Below are 12293 nucleotides of genomic sequence, written 5' to 3'. Positions count from 1 at the left end.
GGCACACATGTGTTTGAAACTGATATATTCTAGCTGATGTTACTTCCTGGAGATTGTCAGTCATCAGATCCTCCCAGCTCTGTCACTCAACTCAGAGCATTGCCAGGCCCTGAGCCTCTGTGGTCACAGCTTGAACTCAGCAGTATCAAATTCCTCCTGCCAGAATTTTTAATAAGTAGTGAAAATGGGTCTTACAGCCATCACTGTTGAATTGTCTACCACACACAGAGGCACAATTTTAAAATCCAATATCAATCATAATGTGAGATTGATGTTTCTGAAAGTGGAGGATCACAGCTAACAGCATCCATTAACTATTGTGCAGCTCCAAAGCTTCTATCTAGTTCTGGACATTCTAAGCCACTTATCAGCCCAGCAGCTCTCTTTCCGACTCTCATGTTTTTTGCCTGACAAGAAGTTTCTCTTCGCCCTATTGTTTTGGCTCCACATTATTTTGTAACCTTTTACCTCTGATTATTACTGGTCAGTTGAACTCCCTGTCACCCAGATCTCTGAAAAGTTTATTCCAATGTAATAATAATGATGATGACGATGATGCTGATGATATCATAAAAAGACCACTACATTCTCAATAACTCTAGAACTTCCTCTACCATCTGGTTTTAGGTAACTTTCACCTGTCCTCTTAAGTAGTATTTCCTCATTTCCCATAGCCCAAGAACTCTCATAACTACAGATTTCTGCTTCTAAACCATTCCCCACATTTCTTTTACAAAATCCTTCCTTTCGGTTATCAGAAAATAAACTTCTACATTCTCCTAACAACAAATAAACCAATTTACTTTGACCTGAACGAATTATACCCTTTGCTTCACCTTTTAAAAATCAATAGAATACTATGTATGCTAAACTGACAATCCCTCACATTTTGCACTGCATGGGGAAGATAATTCTAGATTATCCAGATTAGCCCTGTGTGCAATGACCTGTATTTTTATAAAAGAGGCAGAGGAATATTTGACTACACACAGGAGGGGCAGGCACTGTGACCAGAGAGGCAAAGAGTATCAGAGTGATGTGCATAGCCAAGAAATACCAGCAGTCAACAGAGCCAGGAAAAGGAAGGAACACATACTCTCTTCTAGAGCCTCTGGAGGGCACTCGGTTCCTATTCACACCTTGTTTTGGTCCCAGTGAACTGACTTTAGACTTCTGGCCTCCGGAACTGTGGAAGAATAAATCACTGTTGTTCGTTGTAATTGTTATAGCAGTCATAGGAAGTAAGCACTAGCCTTCCAGTGAGTTTTTCATTTAGTTATTCCACTTTTTTTTTTAATTTTTATTTATATATGATAGTCACACACACACACACACAGAGAGAGAGAGAGAGAGAGAGAAGAGGCAGAGACATAGGCAGAGGGAGAAGCAGGCTCCATGCACCGGGAGCCCAACATGGGATTCAATCCCAGGTCTCCAGGATCGCACCCTGGGCCAAAGGCGGGCGCTAAACCGCTGCGCCACCCAGGGATCCCTATTCCACTTTTTTGTTGCTGTTGTTATTCCAGTTTTCAACTCGAGAATTGCTCTTTTGTTCTTCTTTGTATTTTCTATCTCTTTGTTGGTATTTTGCATTGCAGAGATAATTATTGTCATACTTTAATTTTAGTTCTTTGGACAGAGGGCTCTAGTTTTTTAAAAATGTATTTAAAATAACTGGTTTAAAGTCTGGGGCACCTGCGTGGCTCAGTGGGTTAAGCAATTGACTCTTGATTTTGGCTCAGGTCATGATCTCAGGGTTGTGGGACTGAGCCCTGTATCAGGCTCCAAACCCAATGAGGAGTCTGCTTCTCTCTCTCCCTCTGCTATTCCCCATCCTCTCTAACATAAATAAATAAATATTTAAAACAAACTAAAGTCTTGTTTAGTAATTCCACTGTCTTTGCTTTCTCAGGGAAGATTCTGTTGATTGCCCTTTTTCCCCCTGTGTATGAACCACACCTTTTTTTCTTTAAATATCTCATAATATTTTTACTGAAAATGGGACATTTTAAATAATATAGTATGGTTACTCTCTAAATCATATTCTCCCTCCTTCCTGGGGTTTGTTGCCACTGTCTGTTTTTTGTTTTTGCTTTTTTTCTTTAATTGGCTTTTCTGAACTAATTCTGTAAAGTCTACATTCTTCATTGTGTATGACTATAGAAATATCTGTGTGGGTGGCTTAGAAATCACCTAAAAATTGGACAGGGATTTTCTTAAATTCCTAAAACCAATAAATCCCCTAGTAATTTCTGGAGGCTCTGTGTTTATGGGGTCACACCTTCAACACTGAGTCAGCAGTTGACAACTCTGCCTTCACCTTGATTTGCCATTTGCACAGGGGTTCAAGGCCAGCCAGTGTTCAGAACTTAAGGTCTTCTCAGGTCTTTCCTGAGTATGCACACAACTAACTCTATGTATATTAGTTTGCTAGGGCAGTCTTAACAAAGTACCACAGACTGAGTGGCTTAAACGACAGAAATTAATTTTCTCACAATTCTGGGGGCTAGAGGACCAAGACCACATTGTTGGCAGGGCTAATTTCCTCTGACAGGTTCCCTCCATGGCTTGCAGATGGTCCTCTTCTATTTCTTCCTTTCTGTGTGTCTGTGTCCTAATCTCCTCTTCTTAGAAGGACACCAGTCCTTGATTAGGACCAACCCATAGAACCTAGGTTTATCTTAATTATCTCCAAATAAAGGCACATTCTTAGGCATCAGGAGTTAGGATTTCAACATATGAATTTTGAAAGGATTCAGTTAGGCCCATAATGCTGGGCATGCTCACAACCCCATACATATATGTAGTCTTCCAGATACCTGGAAATGTGTGGGCTTTTCCAAACCCCTATGGGCATATCAATTCCATTGCTTTTCCTTTTAAGCTTTTTGGTTAGCCTATTGTTTGCTCCCACTGTTACTCACTGACTCAGGCACCTGTGAAATTAGAACATTGTCTCTAAATGCTTTTGACAAACATTCCCAGGAAAAAGACTTATGCTGAGTGAGCTCCAAGTTAGGTCTAAAGGAGTCTTGCTAATGGAGTCTTCCAGAGAACCTCCAGGCAGGTCAAATAGTGACAGTTCTTCAACAATGAGGCTTTAATGGAATTCAAACTCCTTCCTATCCACTCTACCAGCTTCCAGGTTGTTGGTTTTTACTGTAATTGCAGGCCATTGGTTTACAATGCTACCATGGAGCTAAGTAAGGAGGACAAGAATAGGATAAGTTATAGCCACAAATCCCACTATTCTTACCAAGATTCAGCTATTTTTCTTGATTAAACTACTTCATATATTGCTGCAAATCTCTGGTGAAATGCCAGAGTTCTGAAAAAATTGGTTGTCACATTTTTTGGTAGTTTCTCACTGCTTTTATGGTGGAAAGGATTTAAAGACGTCTGTAAAACTGAGAGAACTTTTTATTTTATTTATTTTTATTTATTTATTTATTTATTTATTTATTTATTTATTTGAATCTAAAGTTATAGTGCATTTTTATTATGTAAAAATATCCTTTCTCATGTCAAAAGCACTTAAATATCTGTTAAATATTGAAACAATGAATTTTGAGTTCTCATAATTTATTAGGTGCAAAGCACTGTGCTAAAAAGCTAACATACATAGAACACAAATTTGAAGTTTTACAGTATTCATAGTTCAATAGATTACTCTGTTTTGGCCCATCTGAAGTCTACAGAGAATCCCTGAGAAGTATTAGTGAGCAGGAGCTGAAAAGAGGTTATAGTGAAGAAAATGATTGGCTCCCTTCTTCCTACCACTGAGAGCAAAATCGTCATGCTTTGTAACAGGGATTCACAACCAAGCTTTGCAGAATGATGCTTGTAAAAAATGAGAAAATTATGAGCAGAGAAATTTTCCAATTTTATTAGTTATGTTCCTTTCAATGACATAAGAACTATCCAAGGGCTTAGAGACAATTGATTTTATCACTAAAGATTCACAATTTTGACTCAGAAGGAATTATTGCTCACAAAACAACATGGAGTAATTGGCTGAAAAGCATCTCTCCATCATCTATCCCTTTTTTCTGAAAGGCATAGAGGCTATGGATATGGGAGATCATGACCTGACGCTTAACTGACTGGACGCTTAACTGACTGAGCCACCCAGAGGTCTCTCTTTCTCTAATTTTTAGTCAACATTGTCATCTGTACAAACATATCTTAAAATTTTTTTTGAGTTGTTAAAATCCAAGACAGGAGGAGGCAGTGAGAAGACATATAAGATTAATATAGAATGAATTTGGGATAAGAAACTGTTTATTAAGAAATTCATTATTTTTGTCCAAATATCTATCAATAAAATTGCCATAGTTATAGCAAGTTACTAAGGTTCTTAGCAAATTACTAATGATCAATACTTTTGAAAGAAGCAGCTTTGAAATTGTTAGAAGGCTTCTATTTATGAACGTCTCAAATCTGTTCATTCGTCTGCCTCCCACACTTGGCTCTTCTTTCCTCTACTGCACCAAGTACTGTATTTATTATTTTTACTATTTATTATATTTACTATTTATTCTTACCTCTTCTTAACTATTTACTATTAACTCTTCTTGGCAACTGTGTGTGGACTCATATACAGTCCCATCAATAAATATTTGTTCCAGCTAAGTATTTTATGTATTCTTATTTGTATAAAGACAGGCTACTTGAAAGTTCAGAGACTTCAGTTTCTGAGATACTTGCAGAAACCTGCTTTCTTAAGATTTGAAATAAAATATCAAAATTTGGGGCATACGGGCAGCTCAGTTGGTTATGCTTCTGACTCTTGGTTTCAGCTCAGGTCATGCTCTCCTGGTCAAAAGATTGGCTCTATAATGGGCATGGAGCTTATTTAGGATTCTCTCTCTCCTCTCCCTGTACCCCTCCCTGCCCTGCTTATGCTCACTCTGTCTCTCTCTCTCTCTCTCTCTCTCTCTCTATATATATATATATATATATATATATATGATTATATATATCATATATATTAAATATATATAATTGTATAAATATATATGATTACATATTAAATATATATAATCACATAAATATGTATGATTATATATATTAAAAATTGTAATTTGAAAAATCACAATTAATCAAAAACATGTCCCTTTCTCTCCTCTTCTCTTCCCTTTGTCCTCCTCAATGAGATAAGAAAATAAAACATCTACTTTTGGAGGACAGAAATAAAAATTAAATATGGATGCTTTTAAGATGAATTTAGGATAATTTTTAATATCTATTTACCTCTGCTAGATGCACCTTAAAATTCAGAGAAAATATGAAAAACATAGCTGGACAACATAAAGAGAGTTTGAGATAAGTCTTGCTCACAAATCTCCATGCATCTATTTTTGTGAATTGATTTGCACAGAAGAAGGGGTGACTTGTGGGGAATAAATCAATGCCCAGACTCCTCAGGCTCAGGGTATGATGGAGAAAAAGAGCTTATCCTCTTTTTTATGGCTCCACAACCATTCTCATGGGGCTATAGTTCTTTGTGAAAAAAAAAAATTCAGTTACTATTAGGAACTTTGTGAGTTTTAAAAATATAAGCAATTGTTATCTGTTCAAAAAAACAAAGCAGAATGGAGAAGATGTGCATTCTAACCATTTCTTTATGGCTTCAGTCTCATTAAGAGAATTAAAGAGAAACTGGGACATCTGGGAATATGTGAAGTTTTGAGTATTTCACATGAAAGCATTCTGCCTTATAAAAGGAATCATTTTTTGCCATGAAGACACATGCAGTGAAGCAGGCTTTAAGTTGATAGTTTGATGGTACTAATTATTTTAAAAGGAGACCATAGTGAAGGAATATAAAAGGACTATTGTAGCATACCTCTGGAGACTCTGAAAAATAACTAAAAATTAACAAGGCACTAGGATCTTGGTTCTTGCTACTGTGAGCAATATGCCAGTCAAATACGATTATCATTTTAAAGTTATCTTATTTCTGAACTCATATCTGCAGCTTGGTGGGGCCTAGGCTATTTTAATTTATAATAAATATGATAAGTATTATAGCTGCTTCCTGATCTCTCAAGCATATATACATGATATCATTTAATTCTCATAACAATGTTGCAGGTTAGATATAGCAATCCATCTATTACAGGCGAAGAAACAAAGGTATAAAAAGTTTTATTGCCAAGCCACTTAAACATTAAATGTATAAAGCAATATTTTAAACAAATGGAACTTTACACTGAAAACAACTAGTTTAAAACAAATCTACATTGAAGAGCTAAAAATACAGTAGAAAATAACATGGCTGTGACCTAAGATAAAAGAAATTCACAGAAAGGAGCCAAGTATCTAAGAGCTGTATTTCTCAGGGGTGAGAATAAACTTGAGTGGTGCCTGAGTAGTTTACAATCTGTGTAAAAGTTCTGAAAGCTTTATGGATTTATGGGGACAAACACTGTATTCCAGGACTCATTCAAAGGATGAGCTCTTATAAGTGGCTTTAGGATCTCAAAGACATTCTTTGAGTAAGAATGAACCAGAAATGTAGAGGCCTTAGCAGGAGAGTAGGCATAGCTTCGAATCATCTCAATTTCTGAAACTAGAATAAATTAATCACAGATTGCTGGCAACCCAGCTCCCTAATAAGAGCAAACATAAATCAAACTTACATTCCCATACACACTTGTTCTTTTTTCATTTTTTTTCAAACGTGGGTAATGGCAACTCCATCTTTCCATTTCTTGGGATAAAAATCTTTGGTAACCTTGCCTCCTCTTCTTATTTCACATCATATCAATCAACTTGGCTCTACCTTCTAATTTAGATCTGTAATACAACTACTTCTCACCATGTTCTCTTCAATGCCTCTGGTACAACCTAACTTCTAATTACCTTTATGATCTAAGCTTAAGTATCATTTTCTCAAGAAATCCTAACTATTCGCTCTGATTTTGTAAAACCTTGCTAAAATATTTCCCACATTTGTGCTTCTTGATTAGTAGCACTTAATACAATTGCAATTGTCATTTTAATAGAATTAATCAATCAATGTCTATCTCCTACTTTTTAGGATCTATTATTTAAGCAAATCATGACTGTTCCAAATGTTTTAATAGACCCAGAAGAAATCCAGATCATCCAAAGTAATAACTGAACAAATATTTTTGAAACAAATTAACGAAATATAATGATGGAGAAGTCAAACATTAGACTATGACCCTCCAAGTCTAGCAGTAATCATGCCTAGAGTATGTGCTTAACACGAGAGAGGGTCCAACTTTCCTTCTATCCAAGTTAGGAGTAATGCTAACAAATAACCAAAGATAATCTTAGAACAAGTATTTAGAAATAGAAAAAAACTCAAGATATAGAAATCTGCAAGACAAACTTAAATCATCAAATCATGAAATCATCAGTTAATAGTAGAACTGGAAGGTTGTAAATTGGAATATCATGGTGATATTGCACTTATGTCTACATTCAGTGTTTACATAAATTAGTGCTTTTTAGAGTCTATGGTGTCTCTGTTCAATACTTGCTAGTTGTTAGTGATAATTACATGTTGTTTGTGCATAGAAGGAGGATTCCATTTAATAGTAAAAATACAAACAGAGGATTAGATAATGCAATCACTTGAAATGTCTTAACTCTAATCTTTAAACAATCTTTTTTATCTACAAAATTTATTTTTGTCATGAACTTACTTATTTTTACTAGACACTTGTAGAATATTGTGCTCAAAATTTATGCTAATTGTTATAACTTCTGTGAAACCTTCTGCTATAACTTCTATACACTGCTTATCCTCATGAGTAATATTTTATTTCTTTATAATTTTGGCATTAGCTTATTTCAACTGAAAGAACTAAAAGGCCATAACACAGTTAATTAACTCACTGATTTGTAGCTCCTTAATGACTTATTTATTTTAAAGAAAACTAATTAAGTGTTTCAGAAACATTGGAAATTACTTAGAATAGACTTAATAGTTTTTGTTATGTGTTCAGTACACAGGATAATTAAATGGAAGTCATCATGGTACAATGGCTGAGGTTCCAGATGGATAGTCAGGAAGCTTTTTTTCCAGTTTTGTCATTAACTAATTGTTTTGTATTGGGCAAGACAGATATTCTTTTACCAGTATTGAAACAGAGACTTTAAGTGGCACACATTTTTCATAGATAAGTTTATTTATTTTTTTAATTTTTATTTATTTATGATAGTCACACAGAGAGAGAGAGAGGCAGAGACACAGGCAGAGGGAGAAGCAGGCTCCATGCACTGGAAGCCCGATGTGGGATTCGATCCCGGGTCTCCAGGATCGCGCCCTGGGCCAAAGGCAGGCGCCAAACCGCTGCGCCACCCAGGGATCCCCACAGATAAGTTTAGTAAAACGAATGACACAATCTATATATATGTTTCAAAAAATGGCCAAGTCTTTATGCCAAATTTTGGACTTTGCATTTGATACCCTGACTCCTTTGGTCAGGGATATTTTTAAGTGAAATAAGAGAAATTCACTCAAGCTAATACATAAAAAGGCCCTGAATTTTGTTATAATAGTATTCCATGATAGAAAAATACAGGGAATCTTCAGGAAAGATTGAGCAGCATAAAAGAAAAAGATATGATTGACCCATCATGTTCATGGATTCAACTTATGGTTGAAACTACTTTAGCTGAAGAGGTTCAAAGTCACATTGCAAATGTATAGTTGTAAGGGATTCAACTGACACACTAGTTTGCTCTTAAATAATTAAATTCTCATTCAGAACATTAAGTCTTTCAGAATTAAACTATTGAGTGAATAAAGTAATTTTGAGTTTATGCCATTTCTTGTTTAGTAGTTTGGTTTAAGTTTTGGTATTCTATCCAAACTTTAAATAATTCAAAAGAAGTCTATCAAGTTATGTAAAAGTCAGTGAAAATTTCTAGGAGGGGGGGCAGTTGACATGGTAGTCCAGAATTTCACACAGGAAAAGACTGAATGGATAGATACAAGGGAAAATATCTCAGAATTCATGGTGTCAATAAAAGTACCAGAGACTAAAAGAATATCAATGTGTCTGGAATAGGGTCAAAGAGTGTCAATATTAATAACAAATGAGGCTGGAGAGTTGTAGGTATCAGATCATGAACCCCCTTATAGATCACACATGGACTTTTGCTTAAAGCCCCATTTGGAAACGATTCTGGTGGTAAAGGTGAAAGCTGAGGATAGTTTGAGTAATTTATTTTTTTTAAGATTTTATTTTTTTATTCATAGAGACACACACACACACACAGAGAGAGGCAGAGACACAGGCAGAGGGAGAAGCAGGCTCCATGCAGAGAGCTGGACGTGGGACTCGATCCAGGGTCTCCAGGATCATGCCCTGGGCTGCAGGCAGCGCTAAACCGCTGCGCCACTAGGGCTGTCCTAGTTTGAGTAATTTAGATAGCAACAGAGTTGGAGAAGAGTAGAAGAATCTAATAGATATACACAAAACCCACAAATATTATGATGGTTTGGTACTAAATGTGAACAAAAAGAACATCTCAAGCATAACTGTGATGATTTTTTAGTTATTTTATTTTATTTTATTTTTTTTTTTTATGATAGTCATCACAGAGAGAGAGAGAGAGGCAGAGGCACAGGCAGAGGGAGGGGCAGCCTCCACGCACCGGGAGCCCGACGTGGGATTCGATCCCGGGTCTCCAGGACCGCGCCCTGGGCCAAAGGCAGGCGCTAAACCACTGTGCCACCCAGGGATCCCAACTGTGATGATTTTAAAAATATTTAATCAAGGCTTTTTGGACACTCCTCCCTTCCAAGGGTAGAGCCCAGTTTTTCTCCTGTTGAATATTCCCTATACAAAGTGACTTCATGATGGCACATGAATTCTGTAGTTAGGTCATACAGAAAACATTGCTCTTGCCATCTAGCTCTCTTTTGGATCACTCACTTCTCCCAGCCACTCAAGTAGCTACATGGGAGAAATTGAGGGCTTCCAACAAACAATTCACCAAATTGTTAGTTATTTCACTGAGCCACTTTGAAATCAGATTCTCTAGCCCAGTCAAGCCTTCATATGACTGTAGCCATGGCTCACATCTTGTCAGTAACCTAATGAAAGATCCAACTTAAGCTGTTCCCAAATTTTTGATCCACTGAAAATTTGAGGCTAATAAGTATTTGTTGTTGCTTTAAGTCATTAAATTTTAGAATACTGTGTTATGCAGTTAATAGATAAGTGATATATTGAGTCACCTTTTTGGCTTGAGCAACTATATATATGGTCATATCATTCATTGATACAGGACAGAGTGAAAAGGGGAACTAAATTTGAAAGTTATAATAATGGGCTCAATTTTGGATCTGTTGAATTAAGGATGTTATGAAATATCTAAGAGAAATTATCTCCTATGATATGTTCTCTATATTGAGAAACAAAAAATTGCAATGATATTCTACTGGATGGTTTCTTTGAAAAATTTTAATAAGCATGCTGGCTTTTAGGGCTTTCATACTAGCCATTCCTTCTGCCTAAAACAGTCTTTTCTGGATAGCCACATTAATTGCTGCCTCACCACCTTTAAGCCTTCACTCAAATGACACTTTCTCCAAAGGTCTAACTTACTTAGCTAAAAATGTCTTCCATGTCACATTTTCTCTTTTCTTTCTGCTTTACTCTTCTCCATAAAACTTATTATCTAACATATTATTTATTTTACTTTATTTTGATGCTTTTCTCTACTAGATGATAACTTCATAAAAAAGGTATTTTGCTGTTTGCTGCTATATTCCTGATACTTGGAATATTGATTGGCAAATAGGAGACCTTAAGTAAATATTTTTGAAATAAATAAATAAATAGAAAATCCTGTGTAATAATTAAAATAGGTTGATATGGAACTCAGCAAACTAACAATAAATCATATAATTATAATATTATTTTATTTTCATAGAAGTTGGATCTTCAAGAGAGTAGTTCAAATAAGGTTATATTTTTCCAGTGATGCTATCTGATAAAGTTAGTGTTCAACTCTTTCAATTTTAGTGTAGCTCCAGAGAGCAATAAAAGTACCCTTTATTTGATTTAGAATATCACTCTTTGGAAAGTAGAGCACATAGAGTCTTTGTCTGGATAAAACTTCATATTTCCTCTCTGAGTAAAAATGTCTTCCTTAAAAAGATTAAGTGAAAACATAGCAAAGACTTTCCCTGAAGTTCATAATTCATGTTCTTCTTCCATTGTAAACATTTTTGATAAATCATTTTTTAATCTGACAAATTTAATGTTATTTAGGCATTTACAATAATTAAGTTTAAAATTATAAACTTAAAGCTGTAGCTGTATACAAATATATCATTACACTAACAGTTGCATGCATAAGCCTTTCAGCAAAACTATGTTTAATTCCCCCAAACTACAATAAAAGCAAGTTTTTAAGATCTCAGAATAAACTAAACAAAAAAAAAAATCAAAATTTTGATGGAAGAGTAAAATAAGCAAATTGTCAAGATAAGACAAAAAAGAATTTGTTCCTCAATATTTTATTTTATATATATAACCATATATACATATATGTTAAGTATATGTGCATATACATCTATATGTATATTTATATAAATTAATATATACATATTTATATATACATATATTTATATAGGCACATATATACATACAAAACTCATATTCTTGTATTCATTTAATTGCTTATATGCAGTAAAAAGCAGTTACCTAAAACTCTGGATGCAGATAGAGGAAGAGTACCAATAAAATCTCTATACCCAAGGAGTTCATGTTATGATAGAAAAAACACAATAAACAAACAAAAAATGTAAGTAATAATGATAATTAGAAATTGTTCTATATTCTTAAAAGATAGTCAATATGATGAAACAGAAAATAATGAAAGAGGACATATGGAATGGATGGTCAGTAAAGACTTGCTAAGGACTTGAGATGTGAGTTGAGTGTGAAGCAGAAGGATGAATGTTCAAGTAGAGGGAATTGCTACTTCAGACTTATGGTCAATAATCAGTCAATAATCTTTTGGCAAATAACCTAAACTTGATCTCCTATTTTATAATATAAATATAAACAAATTTCATATGAATTAAAGCTCTAAATGTAAATATGTAAATAATTAAAATATTTTAGCATAGTTTAATAGCATTTATTTCCCCCTTTTGCAAAGTCCAATTAAACTAATACCAAATGACAAAAGAAGTATATACTGAAACTAAAATACAACAGAAAAGGAGATTCAGCAAATTAGAAATTCTTACACATTTTGGTAGGTGAAAAGAGGAAATAATAGAGAGGTAAGTG

The 12293-nt window shown here is 34.8% G+C and overlaps 1 protein-coding gene across 2 annotated transcripts in view; it reads right to left on the bottom strand.

The window, feature by feature from the left end:
* The window catches only part of GLRA3 (glycine receptor alpha 3), a 170885-nt gene that overhangs the window by 135451 nt on the left and 23141 nt on the right, over nt 1-12293 (bottom strand). The gene's annotated exons all lie outside the window — the stretch shown is intronic.

The sequence above is a fragment of the Nyctereutes procyonoides genome, unplaced genomic scaffold (genome assembly GCF_905146905.1).
Source record: "Nyctereutes procyonoides isolate TBG_1078 unplaced genomic scaffold, NYPRO_anot_genome, whole genome shotgun sequence".
Taxonomy (NCBI): domain Eukaryota; kingdom Metazoa; phylum Chordata; class Mammalia; order Carnivora; family Canidae; genus Nyctereutes; species Nyctereutes procyonoides.
The sequence above is the reverse complement of the archived record's forward strand: the minus strand, read 5'-3'. Positions and strand labels throughout refer to the sequence as shown.